The sequence below is a fragment of the Protopterus annectens genome, chromosome 8.part0 (assembly GCF_019279795.1).
Source record: "Protopterus annectens isolate FY-2018-M chromosome 8.part0, PAN1.0, whole genome shotgun sequence".
Classification (NCBI taxonomy): Eukaryota; Metazoa; Chordata; order Ceratodontiformes; family Protopteridae; genus Protopterus; species Protopterus annectens.
In genome coordinates this window covers 431,013,361-431,036,116 of record NC_056741.1, presented here as the reverse complement: position 1 = coordinate 431,036,116, position 22,756 = coordinate 431,013,361, and the positions used below count along the sequence as shown (strand labels likewise).

Sequence of the window (22,756 nt, the reverse complement as noted above, 5' to 3'; positions counted from 1 at the left end):
AGGTCACGCACTTCAGGCATACATTGGACCTGCATTCATTATTTACCTGGTGAGATATGACAGAGCAAGTGTGGGATTACATGATTAGGTAATATTACTTAATGTCAGCACTCAGCCTTTGCACTGTTTTTTCATGTGCTATCACCACTTCAGGTGGACATTCCTTCTCACTGAACTAAGAATCTGTGACTTCCCTCCATGTATGCATCTGCCACCTAGCTTGTGTCTTCAGTACAGGAGGGGCTGCTACACTTACCCTTTTCTTTTGTGGAGGACATGTATCACACATCCACAGCATCTTCCGGCCAGCCCAACCTGTTAAGAGGAGGATTGCTTGCAGACACAGAAAGCAGCCAAAGTTCTCAACAGTGCTTCCTTCTATTGACCTTCAAATAACTGCCTCATAAGGCAGAGTTTAGCTTGATACTCCACAGCAGCCCTGACTACTATCTAGAACTGTCCATGGGAAGTAAGTTCTGTGTGATTGTATAGCTTGGAATGCCTTACCAAAGGACAAAGCCACATCTTAGACCTTCAAAAGTTACATTTTTGGGTTTCTCATTAAGATAGCAAGCTAAATTGTCTGATCTGGGTGAGATGCTTTCCTTAAAATAAATAAAATATTAAAAATATTAGATGAACATAGACTAAGTAGTGGAGAAAAGCCATGCTTGTTGTGTGCCAGTCACTAGTTAAATTAATGTCAAGCATTTGCAGGTGCAAAAGGATACTGAAAGAACGTTTGTTTCCAGCTGCCATACTGGTTGCTGAAATTGAGTGAGATGCCAGTGTTAAAAAGTAATCAACAACCATTATGTGGAGATATTCAGATACAGTGTGAAATGGTTCAGTATGACAGAGCATCTGCTGTAGCAATGGAACTTGTAAAAGTGAATTCTGATTTAATGGAATAGATGGACTAAGGTTCACAAAGAACCAAAGAGTTGGAAGAAATGCTTAGCATTCATGTTGATGACGGAACAGAAAATGGGACCTTTACTAGATGCCTAACAGCAGTTGACCCTTGCTAAGGAGAAAGCACATGAAGCTATCCCCACTGATATCGAAGATAAAGAAAGAAGAACATTGATCTCATTGGTCTTCATAAGAAATTTAAGATGACTGAGTTTTATTTGAGAGTTACTGCATTAATGGATTGCTTCCAGTTGTAGGGTATACATCAAAACATTTGAGGCCATCTGGCAAAATCTACAGACTTTCAGGCATATAGTTGTCCATATTGCCATACGTACACAAACAGTTTTATGGAAGGTGAGCAACCATCTGATCTTTCAATGACAAAGACTTTATCATGGTTTACTTCTCTCCTAAAACACAGCATAGGAGAAATATGTTCACACCTGCATTTGTCTGGGATCTGTGAGAAAACTTGCATTTTCTTTTTTCTTTGCATTCACCTGTCCTTTAAGTGTTCTTTTTAGCAAGTCCTAAGAAGTCTGCCTCAGAGGAAAATGTGATGCCCTCTTTGCACGCGGCTGCAGTGGAATGAAGTAAGACAGCAGCAGCAGCATTATTAAACACACAAGCTGGAGAGGAGCTGTCATGACTGAACAATGCCTCACAAAGTATCAAGATCCTTTTGAGCTCTTCAGAAACCTGCTAGTAATAGAAGATGCAGAGGCTGCAACTCATAAAAAGTAGGCTTAAACAATTTGGGCTACTGGTACCATGTGTCCCTGAGTTTGCCTGATATTTTTGAAGTGTCCTTCATAAAATATTTTGATTTTTTGGAAAATTACTGAAGATTAACAGTCGATAATGCTATTCATACTATGTATTGTTCAGAAATGCAGGTTGATGCAAAACATGTTATTAACTTTTGAAGTGAATTAGTGTAGTAGTTAAAAATTCCTTGAATTTGGATCTAAGTTCCCCAATTACTTTTGGCTTTGTTGAGAATGCTTGAGAAAAGAATTTGGGTGGTATGAGTGCTATGAGCACATAACTATATATACTGTAATCAGTGATGGGTTGAAATCTGTCAGTTTGTAAACATATTTTAAATATAAACTATCTACTGATGTCTGAGTGTTTCTTTCACTATTTTTTCTAGTGGGGGTAGTAGGCAATGGAGGGGGCATGTTTGTGCCAAATTGTTGCTTCCTTTTTTTCCTAATTCGTTTTGCTGGCAAATTTTTTGAATCTACTGCATCCTACCTGATGAAATAGTAAGGCATTTTAAATACAATCCAAGTATTATTTACTGACTCAGTAGCATGTTTGCTGCAGATCACTTTCCTCTGGAATCGTGCTAATGCCTTTTAACAGGATGAGTATTCATGGGTTAGTAGACTAAAGGCCTTAGTATGAACTCGCTATCCTTTTAATTAACTAGGTTTAATAGGGATCAGGGTAGTCTCTTGTGATGTTCACCAGAGATTCTGCAACACGTGATGGAGAGGTTTAACAAAATGTTTTGAGCATGTCAAGTTGGGGTATCTTTTCTCTGTGTAAGGGAGGAGTGTGTATTTGTTTCATCAAAAGAAAAACAGTAACCACTCTACTTTGTGTTAGATGCTAGTTAACGACACTTGCTTATCTTTGGATGGGAGGGAATTTCTAATATGTAGTTTAGGTTCATTGATCATTGTTAATTAATGCTGTATTGTAGCCTAGTAAACTCTATGGATAAAGACAGGGTGTTACTGTGAGAGCTGGATGTAACTATTGTAGCCAGCTGTGGATAGGGTTGCTTATTTGTTGGGTGAGTTGTACTGGAAATCTGAAAATGTACTGAGCAGGAAAAATAGCTCGTCTGTACATTTTGTCTGAGACTGTAATTTCCACAAGGACACAGTTGTATGAATGATAAGCCATATCCATGCATGCTTGTTCTCAACTTGTTTAACTGAAACTATGAATAACAATCTCTGTTAGTTTTTAATTCTGTGTACTGATTTGAGAATGGCAACTCAAACTGAAAAACTGCTCCCCTGTCTTAGCTGCTCTTGCTGACTATATTTGGTAAAATGGTGTTGTGAAGAAACAGTAAGGTATCTTCCATGCAGTTTGCATGTGTTCATTACAACAGCTCCACGTATACCACTGTGTTGTTCCCTTTGTGACTGTAGGTAGACTTAGTAACAGGACTAGCACTGCTGAACTACACTTGGAGGTTCTGTGTTGCAAATGTGAACTAAATCTTTTCTTTGTTTATCTTGTTTAGTTTGAAATGGTTAGAAAACATTCTCTGACTACCAGGAAGCTTTGTTATACTTGTAGTGAAGCTTGTGACTGTTTTTGGTTTTGGACATATCAGAGAGCAGAGTCATTTTTCTTTACAAACAAGCACAATGAATTTATTGCACTTAATACCCAGTATGGTTGTTTAGACTGCTAGCTCCCTGCTAGACTCCCTGATGCTGGATAGCAAAGTTGTTAAGCCATGTTTGATTGGTATAGGTCCATGGTGAGGGAGACTTCTTTAATAATGTCGAGAATAATTTATACTTATGTGGACTCTAAAAGTTAATAATAGAAAATAAAAAATAATAGAAAATCAAAAATATCTGTAATTTATATGTAGTGGACTATAATCCTTGGAGCCAAGTATGCTAAAAATATTTGGACATATTAACACACTAAAATAAAATAAACTCTTGTTTTGCAGTAAGATTTTAATTTAATGTTGAGTAGAGAGTATACTTCTGCAAAATCAGAGCACAGAATCTCAGCTTCTGCTTATAAATTATTTTTTTAATCTCAAAGATGCAACACTTGGAGAGGACAATTTTCTACTTTTTACACAATATTCCTGTGTGTTTAGGGCCATGTTAAGAATTGATATGGTTTAAATAGAAAATGATTCAGCATCCACTTTAGAGAAAGCTCAAACTGAATCTTGTCTTTTGTCTGATTATAATGCTGTTGCATTTAATTTATTTACAATAAAAAATGCTATAATTCGCAGAGTCTATATTAGATGACCGAACGCTTAAAAAAGCAAATGGTGATTAATCGACCCTATGTAAGCAAAAGCTTACAATGTCAAAGTGTCAGAACAGCGATTTTTTAAAAAAAAATCACTGTTCCAACAAAAAAAATAAAAAATAATTTCAAACATTACATTAAGTGGGGGGCTTTGCCACTACTTAAATATTCCAACTCTGAGACCGCACTACAGTGCCGAAAATGGCAAAGTACCAAAGCGGCCAAGCAAATTCTTTCCCAGGGAAAGAATTTGCTTAACAGCTGCTTCGATATTTTGTTTTCATCCTTTTAAGTTCAACTAAGACGCATTCGAAAGAATGCATCTTCACTCTTCTAATATAGACCTAATTCATAGAATTCTAATATGACAAAATGGATGAGTTTAAAATGGTTATCAAAAAAAAAATACAGTAATATATGGTTATTAATAATAATGAGAACATTAATGAAATTATATATTCAGATTCACTGAAATCATATTTTTATGGAATAATAAATGGGTGTTCCAACAAACTGGGAAGTGGGGTGATAAATTGCTTTCATTAGACGTAAGACTACATGAAAGTCCAAGATGTTAAAAAGAAAATGCAGATCAAATAAAAAAACAAAACTAAGAATTCAAACATCAAAATGTCCTAATAAAATCAAAGAACTAAATAATTGTCTTGTTAATTTGTTATGGTATTCTAATAAACCCATAATATCCTTCAAGCATAATCTTAGGCATTGGAATTTGGTAGTAATTGGTTTTCCAGACGTAGAATCATATTCCGAACCAACAGGTTCTTTAACACATCCAGCCCAGCAATCTCATTTCATACAACCAGCATGGTTTCAACCCAATCGTAGCACCACTACAGCCCTACTGTCCTTCCTTAATTCTATGTATAGAGAAAAATAAAAAAACAGACTCTCATCCACAATCTTCATTTATTTTTCCAAAGCTTTTGATACTGTCCGTCTCCCATCTAAAATGACAACGTACCCTTCATTCATTAGGTTTCTCCACTTCTTCACTCAGCTGGCTCACCAACTACCTCACCTTCCAGTCATATGCAGTCAAATTACACCCTGCCTTTTCTATGTAACTACAATTTCCTAGTGGTGTACCACAAGGTTCCTTTCTTGGGCCTTTATTATTTAACCTTTTTATTAATAACTTTGCTTCTGTCTCAGTTCATGCAACATTAATTCACTATGCAATTGATGCTACTCTGATCTGTTCATCACCTTCCCTACCCTCACTACAAACCATCCCTCACGAATCAGTCATCTCTCTTGAAACCTATGTCACATGCAACAACTCCTAAACCCTAATAAAACTAAAATAATGATTTTTCCTCCTAGATCTTGCACGTACAAGAACTTCAACTTATTATCCTCACCTTTCAGAAAATGGCTCAAGAAAAGATGATCTATTTAAATTTGACAAGCATATTCAATATGCAGTGAAAAGTGCACACTATAAGTTAGGCCTACTTCACTGAGCCTTGGACTCCTACTGCACAGTCATGGGGAAGAATTGCTACATTATATCTCCTATCAAACATACTGGATGTCTCACCTATCCTTACAAACATTAATTTAGCATTCAAAAACTAGAATAATGCTACAAGAACATTTCCAGTTTTGCTAATCAATTTGCCCAACTCCTCTCATCACTGTTTAGCACTAAAAACTAAACTGGCTCAATTTCACAAAAACATCAGCTGTACACAGTTAAAAATGACACTTAAAATACTCTTCTTTCTTGACAAATGCCTCTTTCTCACTCCACTCCTAAAATGGTAAACTCCTACAAGGCCCCTTTGCTCCTAAGCCATACATCTACTTCAGATAAAAAAAAATCAAACAATATGATAAACTATATCAATCCTTATATTCCACCCCTATATCTAAATTGTGTAACTCTTTCCATACTACCGTTAGACTAATACCCCTATCTTCTTCAAAACCAAGCTAAAGGGTGACCCATTTAATTTTAGTTACTGCAATTGTTCCCCATCACCTTACTAAACTCAACATTGTCTCATTTAGTTTCTTCCACTATTCATATATTGCATCCATATTTTGTTTTTATTTTTATTTTATTTACACTTTGTTGACCAGGTTAGTCCCACTAGCCCATTGTCCTTTTTTCATTGGAGACCAAAGGTAGTACTCATACTGACAAGAGGAAATTTTGCCAGGGTACCAGTGGAATTCACCTACATTTTTTGATAAGTGCCATAGGATCTTTTACATCCATCTGAGCTAACACCATCTCAGGCAGATGGGGCTCTTTGTGTAGTGCCTCATTTGAAGGACGGCACACTTAGGAGTGAAGTATTCCCCTTATTGTGCACTGAAATGTTAGTACTGGAAAATTAATCCCACTATCTGATGTACTTCATTCTTTCCCTATAATCATACTGTCTGCCCTTTATCATCTTAGAAACCTCCAATCATGCTCTCTCTTCTAACTCTAAACTGTTACTTTTCCACTTTCACTAAATACCTCTTTGGAAACCACTCCAACAATTTTCCCTTTAATAATGCCTCTTTGTTTTCATGTCTGTTCCTAATTATAATATTTTCCACTCCTACCAATATACCCATTCTTTTCAACACAATATGCATCTTAGAGTGTTTTGTAGCTATTCTTTCGAAAATGGTCACTGTGCTGAGTTATTAATTCTGTTATTGTGTATTGTATTATATTTTTCTGTAGTGTCTAGAATTTTATTTTTACTGTAACAATGTATAATTTTGAGGGGCCCTATTTCCTAGGCCTCCACTAAAAGGGGTCTTGCATGGCCCAGTTGGAGCATCTTCGTAATGAAATATACCTACATAAATCTATTTTCCTACATGGTTCAATGGAAAGAACTGCATGAAGCAATTTAAAAATACTGCAAGAGAAATATATTTACAAGACATTAGACTTGTATATAATAAAGTGCTTCAGCTGTTATATCATTATTTGTATGCCTATGATTCTAAATGTACTGGATTTGGATATATCAGTAGTATTTTGGAATATTTAAGAATTTTTATTTGTAGATATCCCAGTACTATTTATTTACCTTTCCTTTGCTGACCAGGTTAGTCCCACTAGGCTAGAAGACTCTTAGGGGAAACCCAAGTGTTATTTATATTAGTAGAGGAATTCTGGACAGGGCATCGGGGGACTTACCCTACTCAGTGTATAGGGACACTTCTGATGGTGGTACATCCTATTTCCTGCTTCTATTCCAAGTGCATAGGCAGCCCAAAGAAACAGGAGAAAATATGGCAAATGTGAGGGACCAAAATCTAATTATGGGGAAGGAGAAAATGAGCATGGAGATGGCTGAGCCTTTACATGAAAGGGAGCTAAATGAAAAGGAACCAATGGAGAACAGAACATTAAATAAAATTAGTGAAGTGGTTCCAGAGTCAGAAGTCTTATTTCAGGAGAAGATAATTGGGGTAGAAGAAGAAAGTCAGCAGGAATGTATTATTACAACCCTTCAATCCGGAGGGCTGCCGAATGTTTATTTAAAAGAAATTATCAACCAATGTGAACTAAAGAGCAAACTGGCAGCATCATGGGGTGAAATCATTGAGAAAAAACAAGAAGAGGTTGTAGAACATATAAAAAGGAAATCATACACACAGACAATAAAAGAGGAAGAAAGGATGAGTGAAGAGATGAAGGAAATGATGAAGAAATATGTAATATGAATAAACAGTAAGAAAGAAACAGGACTGGACAGGTATGAAGTATGGGACACTATAGTTGCACCACTTGATGTTTCACCCAGGGAGGTAAGAGCTTTTATTCTTATCAAGAAAGAAGTGTACTGTGATATATTTTTTGAATCAGGACAGCATATTGAAAATTTCTTAGAAAAATATGAAAAAAAGGACTGTAATATGTAGTACAGACATTTCATAGAGAGAAAAAAAGAGTTATGATAAAATTTAGAAAGGAAGTTGAAAAAGTTGAAATGAAATAACATTTAAAATCAATATGCAAAGATGTGATTGACACAACAAAAATGTATGATGAAAGAGATTGACTGGAGGTTGGGAATGTGGGATTATTTTGAAAATGCAATGTGATAATGTTGTGCATATTGTTAGTGTGATTAATTTGAATGGTAATAGAGGATTTGTTAAATACAGGTAGCAACCTAAAACATGTTTTTTTGTGGAAAAATAATCACTTGATTAGTGAATGTGATAAAATGTTTTATTTGTGGTAAAGCAGGGCATGAAGTAAAAAAATGTGATATGAAATGTAAAAAATGTGGAAAAACTGGACATAGATGGGTAGATTATGCACAAAAATATGAAAATTGTAGAAAAAAGGTGTACAGGATTCAGTACATGATAAAAATATAGAAAAGGAACAAGAAAAACAGGGAAAGAAAGATGTAATAGAGGCAAAATACTGGGAAAGAGAAGGGAAGGGAGAGGTACTCAATATGAGTGAAGAAGAATGCATAAATTGCAAGTGGTGAGAGGAAATAAAAATTCCATAGTAAAAAGGGTAAAAAAGAGGAAAAGAAAATTTAAAAGTATAATTAAAAGTATAATTATGAAAGAGAATAAAAAGGTAAAGGATGAGATAACAAAATCAATATCTTTTAAAAGCTGAAGATTTTAACTCTGAATGTGAGTAGTATGAAAAATATCAAAAAAAGCATATGTATTTTACAATGGTGTGCCTTAATGGACATGCATATTATCATATTAGAAGATACTAGGATTCTGACAAAAGAAGAAAGATTACAAACTGAAGTTCTATGGGGTGAAACAATTATTTGGAATATGGGAAAAGAGACATGTTTAGGTATAGGTATATTATGTAAAGAAGATATCAAAATCTTAGACTTTACAATAGTTGAATTAAGAAGAATACCAATATTAGGCTTAAGATGGAAAACTAAGGTTTACAGAATTATTGCATTATATACATAAGTTACAAAGAAAGAGAAATACTATTTAAAAAATCTAAATTGTGTAGGTGTTACTGTGGATATAATAGTGGGAGATTTTAACTGCAATTTAAGAATAGGGAAAGAAAAATAGCAATGATGTTAAAATGATACATGAAATAATGAAAAATTGAAAGTTATATATATGGGATAACAAACACTGAACTTGCAGAGAATGCGAAAATAAAATGGAAGTTGACTATTTCTTAATATCAGATAGCTTAAAAATATTGCAAAAAAGGATAACACGACATGTTTTTCAGATCATATAGCTATATGGATAGAGATATATGAGAAAGAAGGATACATAAAAATAGGCAATGGTGTTAAAAGACTTTTAAAGATGATAGAAAAGAAATAGAAAAATTATGGAAACATACAGGTGTGAGAATATTTTATGGAAACTGGACAAGTTGATGGATAAGTAAAATACAAAAAGTGTTTTTTGGAATATTGAGATGAAAAGAGAAGAATAGAAAAATTAAGATATAAACAATTGAGTCAAGAACTGTTTAAGGAAATAAGAGATAAAAGAATATGTTTTGAAAAAGAAACATATGATATAAACCAAGAAATGATTAAAAGACTGTTATATAAACAAATATATTGTTTACAAGGAAGAAAAGAAGTAGCAGCACCTTACTTGAATAAATTAATAAAAGAGAACAAAAGAATAATGAGAGAATTAAAGAATAATGGAGAAAAGATAACACACGATGGAACATTTGAGATGATTAAAAAGCATATAGAACAGAATTTAGTAAAAAAGGAAATGAAAATAAAGCAAAAATGGATAGTTAAAAAGTGAAGAGGAAAATCTAGAAAAAATATAAATGTGAAAGAGCTAAATTAAACATTAAAAGATATTAATATGGATATTGCTACAGGATTAGATGGTATTGAATATCATATGTACAATGATATGGAGAATTGGCAAAAAAATTATTTTTGTTGTGGTACTAAGTGAATGGTTAAGGAAAGGCATAGTAGATAAACATATATGTATGGGAATCATGAAATTTATATGGAAAAAGAGATAAAGATGATATAAAAACTGGAGACCAATACTATTGAATAATATATAAGATATTTATGAGAATAATAACTAAAAAACTAATAAATAAAGTAGATAAGTTGCTTGAGCAAACAATTTTTGGTAGAAAAGGGAAAGGAAGTCAAGGATTGCTATGGATAGTAAAAGAAGTAACAGATGATATTATAAATAAAAAGGTAGAAGCAAAATTATGGTAGGTGATCTAAGTAAGGCATTTGATAAAATACAATATGAAGTTTTATGGGCTATACTAGGTTCTCTTTTCTTGCTGTTGAGCATTGGCTGTCAGCTTCACATCTAATACTAAACCCCGATAAGACTCAGCTTATTATTTACCCACCCACACATCACTCCTCTCATTCTATTAGCTTTAACATTACCTTCACTAACAATACTAACATATCACTAGTCACTCACACAGAACTACTTGGGGTTATCATAGACAGCCAATTGAAGTTTGACATGCATATATCCACCACCACCACCACAAAAAAAGTGCATAAAAAACTTGCCATGCTATACAGTAACAAAAAATTCCTAACCGACTCCATCCGAGCAACCACTGCACGTACCCACCTTATTTCCACACTCTTATATGCATCACCAGTCTCAGAAAATCAGACCTTGTCATTCTTCAAACCTGCTATAATAAAATTGCCAAATTTGCAACAAATATGCCCCATCGGACACATCACTGCACTCCTCTAAAAGCTATTGAATGGCTGGAGCTTCCCAACCTCATTCTTTATGACCAACTTATAACAACCTACAAACTTCTTCACTGCCCTGACAAAATCCCCGCTCTACAAAACCTACTTCACCCAAGCACCAAAGCTCAAATTCTACGATCAAATCAGAAACTCTTACTAGAGGTAACAAAAACCAATGACTCCACCGGCACTTCCCTCTACAGCAACTCTATTGCTAAGCAGTGGAACAGCCCCCCCTCCCGCAATATCACAACTATAACTACCCACCCCCCTTTAATAAAGCCATAAAATCCCATCTTCAGCACCTTTGGTTATGTAACTGCAACAACCCGGACTAATCCCCTACTAGTACTTTCAGTCTATTAATACATATCGCTCTCTATTTCCCACCCACTACTTCTCCTTCCTTGCTCTACTTCCCAGTATCATTTCTCCTGTTACATCTCTCTGCTTCTCCCTCTGTCATCTTCCTTTCCTATATCCAACTGACTTTATGTACAGCACACCTACCAATACTATTATTATTTACACCCTTTGAATTATTCCTCTTTCTCTATATGTCTGCAACCTTCCTGTTTACCTTATCTTTAGACCTTATCACCTGCTACTCTCTATCAGCCCCTCACCTTTCAACTCATTATTTCCCTATCTATACCTATCCTCTCTCCCCAGAACCCTTCCTACCCAATCTATCATTTATACATATTTCATCCTACCAGCTATTTTATAATGTATATATATCCCAAATACTCTGAAGTATTTGATGTCTAAACTCCTTTTTAAGGTATTATTTTTCAACAGCATTATTAATAGAAAAACTGTATGGATACTATATATGATTGCATGTAATCTAACTGTATATCAACTATAAAATGTAATATTTTACTGTGTACATAGAGCTTTTCTCCCCAGGCCTCCGCTGAAAAAGGACATGTGTCCAGTCGGACTTTCCCAGTTAACAAATGTAAAATAAAATAAACAATAACACAAGTTAGAATACTTAAAGCAATTAAGTCTGTATATGAAAAATAATATAAGAATAATTTTAAATGTATGGCTAAGTGAAGAAATCAAAATAGGATGTGGAATAAAACAAGGATGTCTTCTTCTTCTTTCGGCTGCTCCCATCAGGGGTCGCCACAGCAGATCAACTGTTTCCATTTCTTCCTGTCCTCTGCATCTTGCTCTCTCACACCAACCACCTGCATGTCCTCTCTCACCACATCCATAAACCTTATCTTAAGCCTTCCTCTTTTCCTGTTACCTGGCAGCTTCATCCTTAGCATCTTTTTCCCAATATACTCTGCATCCCTTCTCAGCACATGTACAAACCAACATAATCTTGCCTCTCTGGCTTTGTGTCCAAACCTTCCAACCTGGGCTGACCCTCTAATATACTTATTCCTAATCCTGTCCATCCTTGTCACACCCAGTGCAAATCTTAACATCTTCAACTCTGCCACGTCAAGCTCTGACTCCTGCCTGCCACTGTCTCCAACCCATATAACATAGCTGGTGTCACTACCCTCTTGTAGACCTTCCCTTTCACTCTTACTGGTACTCGTCTGTCACAAATCACTCCTGACACTCTTCTCCACCCACTCTATCCTGCCTGTACTCTCTTCTTCACCTCTCTTCCACACTCACCATTACTCTGAACTGTTGATCACAAGTATTTAAACTCATCTACCTTCGCCACCTCTACCCCCTGCATCCTCACCATTCCTCTATCCTCCCTCTCATTCACACACATATATTCTCACTTAGTCCTGCTGACCTTCATTCCTCTTCTCTCTAGAGCCTATCTCCACCTCTCCAGGGTCTCCTCCACCTGTTCCTACTCTCACTACAGATGACAATGTCATCTGCAAACATCATAGTCCACGGGGATTCCTGTCTGATCTTGTCTGTCAACCTGCCCATCACCACTGCAAATAAGAAAGGGCTCAGAGCTGATCCTTGATGTAATCCCACCTCCACCTTAAACGCATCTGTCACTCCCACCGCAGACCTCACCACTGTCACACTACCCTCGTACATATCCTGTACCACTCTTACATACTTCTGACACTCCCGACTTCCTCATACAATACCACAACTCCGCTCTAGGCACCCTGTCATATGCTTTCTCTAAATCCACAAAGAGACAATGCAACTCCTTCTGACATTCTCTGTACTTCTCCATCAACACTCTCAAAGCAAACATCGCATCTGTAGTGCTCTTTCCTGGCATGAAACCATACTGCTGATCACTAATCATCACCCCCCTTCTTAACCTAGCTTCCACTACTCTTTCCCATAACTTCATGCTGTGACTGATCAATTTAATCCCTCTGTATTTACTACAGATCTGCACATCAACCTTATTCTTAAAAATCGGTACCAAAACACTTTTTCTCCATTGCTCAGGCATCCTCTCACTTTCCAAGATTTCATTAAACAATCTAGTTAAAAACTCCACTGCCATTTCACCTAAACACCTCCATGCTTCCACAGGTATGTCATCTGGACCAACAGCCTTTCCGTTCTTCATCCTCTTCATAGCTATCCTTACTTCCTCCTTGCTAATCCACTGCACTTCATGATTCACTATCTGCACATCATCCAACCTTCTCTCCCTCTCATTCTCTTCTTTAATCAGCCCCTCAAAGTACTCTTTCCATCTGCTCAACACACTCTCCTCGCTTGTGAGTATGTTTCCCTCATTATCCTTTATCACCCTTACCTGTTGCACATCTTTACTAGCTCGGTCCCTCTGTCTAGCCAATCGGTACAGGTCCTTTTCTTCCCCCTTAGTGTCCAACCTTTTATACAACTCGTCATGCACCTTAGCCTTCGCCACCTCTCTCTTTGCCATGCACCTCATCTCCTTATACTCTTGTCTACTTTCTTCATCCCTCTGACAGTCTCACTTCTTCTTCGCCAACCTCTTTCTCTGTATATTCTCCTGTACTTCTTCATTACACCACCAGGTCTCCTTGTCCTCCTTCCTCTTTCCAGATGTCACACCAACCACCTTTTCAGCCATCTCTCTTACTAGCTCTGCTGTAGTTACCCAGCTATTCGGTAACTCTTCACTGCCACCCAGTGCCTGTCTTAACTCTTCCCTGAACATCACCTCACAATTACCATTTTTCAATTTCCACCATTTGATCCTTGGTGTTGCCCTCACACTCATCCTCCTCATCATTATGTCATCCTACAAACCACCATCCTATGCTGCCTAACTACACTTTCCCCTGCCACCACTTTACAGTCTCCACTCTCCTTCAGACTGGCCCTTCTACATAAGATATAACCCACTTGTGTGCATTTTCCTCCACTCGTGTATGTCACCCTATGCTCCTCCCTCTTATCATAATAAAATCAATGCAACATTAAATATGGTAGGATATAAGATAATGGATGAAATACATTTACCATTATTTTCTAGTTTGATGAGTCTGATCAGTATTTTATTGACTACCATAGATATAGGCTGATATTGCCCGATTCTTACGAATGGGCTCAGCTATTTGGTTAATGTTCGTGATTTAATTGTTACTGATGGTCTCTGTGGACTCATCATATATTGAGCTCTATTTTGAATGTGTAATATTTCTCATGTCTAATATTCAGTGGCTTTAATTTGTCCTACCTTGCTAAACTACACAGACATTAGCTGAAGGCTGATATTGTCTGTTTTTTTGATCTGGGACTCAGCTCATCTTTATGGTTATTACTTTTGGTTCATTTAATATTTGTGGTTGTTGCGTCCACTGTTATGAATGGGTTCTTTTGATCGTAATGGACATATAGACATTGATATTTATTTATCTTTATGATTGCTGCAAGCATCCGACAAATTTTTGGGTGACTTCGATAAATATTACTTCTCATTATTGGGATTTAATTATTTTCTTTTGTTGTGCTACATTGGCAGCTAGTTAATATGGATCTTAACAATTTACTGAAATGATTAGCTTCTGACCGGAATAATTTGATAGTTTTTGGTTTGGATGATGAGAACCCCATGTGAAAATGTTTGTACATCTACACCAAATGATAATTCATTAACAACGCAATTTATACAACTTGGCAAGAGTATGAAGTTATTATGAAGCAATATATGGCATTTAAGGCTATTCAAAGCTTACATGCACAAATACATTACGCCCAGAGGTTCAAGAGTTAGGGTACAGCCCTTAGTTCACAACAGTGATGATTTGTTGATGAAAGCTTGGGGGGAGGCCCAACATAAAACAAGTATAGCCTTTGTTGAGGTCCTGGTGGGCCATTATGAAATAACGTTTGACCATGATTTACTGGAAATCACCAAAATGTTTGATCCTATTAAACTTTTTTAGGGGGAACCCCAATTTTCTACCAGTTTCAAAAAACTTACCCAAGAGCTTATGACACATGAGGAATTATTGAAAGAAAGGAAAAAGAAAAAAATTCCACAAAGATTTAGTGGATTACACTAGTGGAGATCCTTTCTCTAAAAACACAGCCAAGCTTGTCAGATTTCAGCAGTCACCCAAATTTGTATCTACAAAAAAGTGACCATGCTCTATTTTGAAAAAATGTACCTCAGGTAATGATACTTCATCTGAGGTTTCTTCCTCTGCTATTGAATCAGATATGTAGGGCACCACAGATTCACCCACAGCCAAAAGGAAAAACAATATCCCTTTAGACCCACACAAAAGAGGGGAGGAAGGAAACACAAATGGGGTATACCATATGGAGGGTCTACTATGCATGTTTGCCCAGAAATAACGAATATGAATGTTTTAAATATTTCTTCTTTTCCCTTGTCATCTACACGGTTCTATCATAGATCCATCTACACATATTGATATACTCAATAAAGGATTATCATTCATTCCTGGTTTTTATGTTGTTGAAGATGAGTTTGCTAAAGATGTCATATCTTTTTGTAGACTTCTTAACTTACATTTATTTTTCCATGATAAGGTTTCCATTGATTCCCAGGATGATTTTTAATATCATAAATCCACTTTTCAACCCCTGATGAACCCCAATGTCATGTTGTTTCAGAAAAGTGTCCTTAAAGATATTCACTTTTTCTCTAGGGAACATTATGTTGGCCCTGACAATCTCTCAAAGATCCAATCTGATTGTATTAAAGAACTTGCGCTAAACCACGAGTTGGTTATTTTATCTGCTGACAAAGGTGGAGCAGTGGTGGTTCAAGATTGGTCGAAATATAATACTGAAGCTTTGCGGCAACTTTCTAATGTTTGCCACTATACGTCTTTACCTTCTGATCCTACACCCACCTTTAACAAACAAATAGATGAGTTTCTAGCTCTGGCTGAAGAAGAGGGCATTATTTCTAATAAAACATTACATCATCTGACTGTTTATGATCCTGTCCCACAATACATTTATTTCCTGCCAAAGATACATAAAAATTTACATAATCAACCGGGCAGGCCGTGGTTCCCTGACTGAACCATTGTCGCAGTTTTTGACTAAGTACCTAAAACCTTTGTTGAAGTATGTACATTCCAGAATTCTGGATACCACTGAATTCTTGAAGATCATCTCTGAGTCCCAACTTGAACCGGGTTGGCTATTATGTAGTTTAGATATTACAAGTTTGTACACCAACATCCCACATTGGGCCGGCATTGAGGCCTTAAAATATTGGCTTGATAGATCTGAAATTTACCCCCCTGGAATTAACACCTTATTAATTGGCTTAGCTGAACATGTACTGACGAAAAATGTTTTTCTCTATCATGATTCTTACTACCTACAGATTAAAGGTAAGGCGATGGGGGCATCATTTGCCCCCTTATATGCCGACTTATTCATGGCTTACATTGAAGAGCAACTAATATATGACAGTTCACACAACATTTTTTTTACAGGACATGGACATATGGAGGCGTTATTTGGATGATTGATGGTTGGTATGGAGGTCAGGTTCTGAATACCTTCAAGAATTTGTGAATTATCTTAATGAAAACAAATGGGGAATTCATTTTACAGCTAACTACAATTTAGATCAGATTACTTTTCTTGATGTATTAGTTACCAAACAATTGGATAATACGCTTAAATCTGAAGTTTACCGTAAGTACCCCCAATATAATTCATTCCTCCATACCACCAGCTATCATCCGCCACATATTTGTAAGAACATTCCTAAATCTCAATATATGAGAGTCAAACGCATTTGTTCAGATGACAGCTCTTACCAGAAATTCAAGGATGACTTAACCACCCGGTTCTTACAGAGAGTCTACAAGTCAGTACGTGTGTTACATGCCAGGAACACGACTGATTCTATACTGCGTGAGCACTTGCTTGAATATCAATCCAGAGCTATCAATACCAACCAGGTAATTCATTTTGTTACCACTTATGGACGTAACACTGCCAGATTAATTAATAGTGTACAACATAACTGGAATATTCTCAAGGCAGATAGGCTAAATACACTGCTGAATGACAGATGCATGTTTTCCTACAGGAAGGGCAGAAATTTGGGATCCATTTTCAGCCATTACAAAAGGGGACACTGCCCCTTACGTCCAATGATACAATCTACCTTTTTAGGGGACCACCTAAAGGGATGTTTCCCATGTGGTCACTGTATGTATTGTATTAATATTAACAAATCTACCAGTTTTAGCAGTAGTAATACAAGCATGGTTTACACTGTATCTTGTTTTGGGAATTGTCAAACCAATTGGGTGGTTTATCTGGCAATGTGCAGTTGCTCAGCTTATTATGTGGGACAAACTTCTAGGGCTATTAAGTTTTGTATAGCAGAACATGTGTGATATTAGACATAAACGTCTTACTAATGCCTTATATAAGCACACAGTTAAACACCCCAATGCCAGGTTTTTCTTCACAATTATAAATAAGATCCAAGGCAATAGATCCCAAACTTTGTCACACACTTCCCTCTGTATCATCATTGTTCTATTAGTGTTGTCAAATGTTTGGCTCCCCTCCACAATTCACATTGATCCATATCTATCAATTTTGGCAACACCTTTGCCATTCTCTTAGCTATTACAGAGATAAACACTGTATAATCACAATTTAAAATTGAAATGGACCTATATGAAGTTGGATCTGTTGGTTATTTACTATTTATAGGTATTACAACCACTGTGGTTTTCTTCCGGGATGATGTGCTTCTCCTTCTTTTAAAATATGTTAAACAAAACATTTCAAATATTTGTCACTCTCTTCTCTCCTCAGCTTCCACACTTTCACAGAAATACCAAATATTCCTGGAGACTTTCTTAAAGACTGATTGTAAGTCACCATTTTACTCATCTCCTCCTAGCTGATGGTTTGTTATGAACAAAAATGTATTGTACTTGTGAAGTGTTAATGTGCTATGTGCTTTGTGTAACGTCTGTTTTGGCTGAATAAATACCCTTTACTGTCATTTGGCTGGTGTTCTTCATGTCCCTTGGCACTTTTTGCAGTTTGCCTTGGTGGAACTCTTTTTGGATTTACTTGTGGATTTTCATCTCCTCCTATCTTAACAGTTAATTGTTGTCTCATCTACCTCTTACCTTCACCTACTTAAGTCCTCTATAAATATTTCCATTTGTGCTCTTTCTTGATTTCCACATTTTGCTGCTTTATACACATTTTTTTTAAATTTCCAAAATACCTCTAATACCTCTCTACAGGATATCTGGTTATTTTTCTTGTTACAAGCTCCCTAAGTCTGGCAACAACCTTTTCAACTTTCTGTTGCCTAAGTTATTATCAAAAATCAGTTGCTTAATAGCGGCCTTTATAAACTCATACATATTATTCAGATATTCCATTATATTCTCTTTAGCACTCTGTAGTTGTGCCTCATCTTGTTCTATGAGATTCTCCTTGTTTTGCAATACTTTAACCTTTGTCATCCCCTCTAATAATTCCTGTTACTTCTTAACCTATTTTTAACCATATTCTTTTCTTTTATTTCTACCCTGTTTTTAAACTCTACTTTTCATTTTTTCCCAGTTATTAGCTATAACTTCTGAAGAAATTTTTATCTTCTGTAATAACAGCTGAATTATACAATGACCCCCCATTAATATTCCAAAACGTGCACACTGATTGGACAGCATGCCTGTCGTAAATCAGACTTATACTAATGGAAAAAGGTCCAGTCACCCGGACTTTTTCCTTTAGTATAAGTCTTTTTTTTTTTCTTACAGCAATGGAGAATGGATCAGCTCCGTTGCTGTAATCTCGCTATTTTAAATGGGTTTAACACAGCGAGACAGCTTTAGAAAAAGCAACAGAGAAAGGAAGATCTCCGTTGCTTTTTTTAAAGCTATCTCGCTATGTTAAAGGAGTTTAACATAGCGAGAGACTTTTAAAAAGCAACAGAGATCTTGCTTTCTCCGTTGCTTCCACACACAGCTCTGATGTACTGCATAAGCATACGCATGCGCACTACATCAGAACTGACACAGAATACCTGACAGCTGTGGAAGGGCAGCACAGAGGCATTATACAATGCCATTATTTAAGAAAAGTAAGTGTTTTTTTTCTTAAATAATGTCATTGTATAATAGCAATAACCCACTTCTGGGTGTGGGTAATGCTGGATTTAACCATGGTTGTCTTTGTTTGGCCACTCGAGCTTCACCCTCGTGACCAAACCACACCAACCGTGGGTAAATCCAGAATTACCCACACCCAGGCATGGGTTATTGCTTAATTAATTTCTACTTCCCATTCCTTAAATTCCTCTCTTTTTAATAGGTAGATGGGGAAGCACTAGTGTCTCATTTTAATTCATTTCCCTGCACTTTTGTCCTAGTTGTTATTAAAACATGCTCTGAAGTACTTATTGGATATGTATCAATGATTTCTATGAAATGTACATGTTCCTGTGAAATATTTCTGTTCAATCTAGCCCAGTTATTGTACCTTGGAGAATAATATGTAAATTCTCTCATAGTTCTTAGTACGGAATTCACATCTTCCATACTAAATATTTTCATAAATCTACCCTCTTTTTTATATTTCCTCTTCTAGGACCCCCAGATACATCCTCACTGTTGCAAATCAAATTCCAGCCATAACTATGAGTAATATTCCCTGCTAAAAAATGATTATTTCTCCCAATTTTTTTTTAAGCTTCATAATAGCAGTTTTAGGTGGCATATAAATTCATGCCAGCATAATCCTCCTCCTTTGCCAGTAGCCCCTTACTACCATAAATCTACCATTATTATCTTTTACCCTCTTCTAGCACTATTGGAGCTCCTATAGTAGTTAGTATAAGCACTTTCCCTTTCCTTTGCTGTACCCCTCAACTGTCCAGATTTTCGCCTCATATTTTTGTTATGCTCCTTATAAAATGTGTTTTTTTTCTAGCAAATCAGTAGATAAAGGATTAAATAATGACATTCTTATTTTATTTATTTAATTAATTTATGTATCCATCCATCCTTTGTTGACAAGGTTAGTCCCAGTAGGCTAGTAATCTCTATTCATGGCAGAACCAATGTGGTATTTATACTATTAGGGGAACTTTGCCCAGGGCATTGGTGAACTTCCCCTACCTGTCATTTTTGTGAGTAGGACCCATTCTGGATGAGCACATCCTGTTTCCATTCCAGGCACAGAGGTGGCCTGGAGAAACAGGGAGGAAGATGGAGATGGAGTGGTGAAAGAAATGAAGGAGAAAGCAAACAATGAAACTGGAGAATGTGTACAGGATTCTGAGGAAATATTTCAAAGAAACCTGTTTGATGGAAATGAGTCAGCAAATGATGGATGTATAATTACAACTCTGCAGTTAGGAGAGTTGTGGGATGATTAACTTAAAGAAACAGTGGTGCAGAGTGAGCCAGAAAATTAAGGAGATGTTTCCTGGAAGGATATTATGAATAAAATACAAAAGGAGGATGCAGAGACAATCCCGAAGAAGAGTAGTGAGATGGAAAAGAAAATATGCAGGGAAAGTAAAAGGAGGCAGAAGAAAATGAAAAACAGAAATACTTCGTAAGGATTCAAAGTAAAGAAGACAAAGAAATGGACAGGTATAAGTGTAGGACAATTTAATAGCTTATTTTGGTGTAAAAGCACATGAAAAAGAGCATTTATTCATATTAACAAAAAGACATTTTGTGACATATTTGAGACTGTTTTTTTTCAAGTTTATAACAAAAGGGGTTTATGGACTGTTGCCTGGGATTATAATATTGTGTTAAAAATAGAAAGAGAAACATTTATGCATATGCCAAGCATGATAAATTATGAAAGCAAACAGTTGTCGAGAATAAAGCATCTCTCTCAAAAAATGACAAGGAAGTCCAGCAAATGTAATGCAAACAGAGAGGTCGCACACACGGCCACTAAGGAGTAAAAATAAAAGTTTTAATTCAGCAAAGTAAAAACTAGTAAGTGCGTTCTTGTCCCTTCAAGATACTTCATCAGTCATATACAAAACTCACATTTCATGCTATTTAAATACATCACTTCTCATACATTATCAGTGTCATGACCAAACAGATTTCCATGTTGTTAAACCAGCAAACATTTCATCAAAAACATAAAAGTGCATAAAAATGCAAAGAAATAAGTACATATATAGAAACATAAAAGTAAACCTATATAAGTCAAAATTCATATGCATATCTACACTATAATTCTAACCAAAAAAAAAATGTTCACATATTATCATTCAGGGAATATGTACTAATAAACTGCAGTACCTGAGGTAGGTCACTCGAGGTCGACATAGCCTAAAATATCTGAATGGTCTAAAGCCAGAATAATCTCCTTTGGGCCATACAGTAACATCAGTCCCTCAAAAAATATATACATACATACACACACACACACACACACATATATATATATATATATATATATATATATATATATATATATATATATATATATAATAGTCTTAAACTGGATTCTGGTGACAAACCCCAACCAAATATCCTCAGCCAGAACACTCCCAAATACCCTCAGTGATTATCTCCCTGTCTTTATTAACTGAGCTTCCACCTCCACTCAAATTCAGCATCAATATAAACAAAAAAAGGAATTTGACTTCCTTCAACCCTATTACCTTCAACAATATTCTAAAATCAACAGATTGGCATTTACTAAAAACTCTCTCACTGGATAAAGCTATTGATTTCTTCAACACCACCTTCATGAATACTCTAAATAGCCTAGTACCACTACGTGTACAGAGGGTGAAAAATAAGCATGTCCCTTGGCTATCCAAATTCACTTGACTTCTCATGCATGCCAGAGACAAAATATGGAAGCTATAACAGGCACACAGAAACACCCACTCCAGACCTACTGAAATTCAAAGAGCTTCACAACCATATAAAAAAACTAGTCAACAGAGATAAAAAAAGAACATTACATAAGACTTCAGTCTAACCACATGAAATTATACCTTCATGTACAACATAATATTCGCAAAGCACATTTTAAACTTGGAACACTTTATAGATATAATCACTTCCTAGCCACTACATACCAACTACCCTCTCTCATCTAGGTGCCCCTCTACTTACTAATATTCAAAGCTCTAAACTCAAACTAGAGACATGCTACAATAAAATCACCAAATTCGTAACCAACTCCTAATACTCCACCCATCACTGCCCTGCCCTTAAGTCACAGAAAGGGCTAGAACCTCCATACTACCTCTCCTGCTTACAACTATCCACAGCTCACAAAATACTCTTCAAACCCCATGACTGTCCTGGCCTGAGCTCTACATCCAACTGCTACCTCCCTAACAGGCCTCTTAGATCAGGGGATCAGAAGCTCTTACAGGTCCACAAACCTAACCTCCCACCTGACCAGCTTCTTTATTCATTTTTAGTAGCCAAGAACTGGAATGTTTTACCTCTATCCATTAGAACAACTCAAGGTCCCTTCCATTTCAAAACTTCCCTACATAATCACCTTTTGTCATGCTGGAAGTGTACTTGCACCAAAACCCCCTAGAATATGTATGACTCCCTATTTTCCTATCATCCTTGTTTTTGTGTAAGACAGTACTATTAAAGAGAGAATTTTGTCACAATAAGCTATATTGATACTTACTT

The 22,756-nt window shown here is 36.2% G+C and overlaps 1 protein-coding gene across 1 annotated transcript in view; it reads left to right on the top strand.

The window, feature by feature from the left end:
• SNX27 (sorting nexin 27) overlaps positions 1-22,756 on the top strand; it is a 2,194,393-nt gene that overhangs the window by 2,091,474 nt on the left and 80,163 nt on the right. The window lies entirely within an intron of this gene.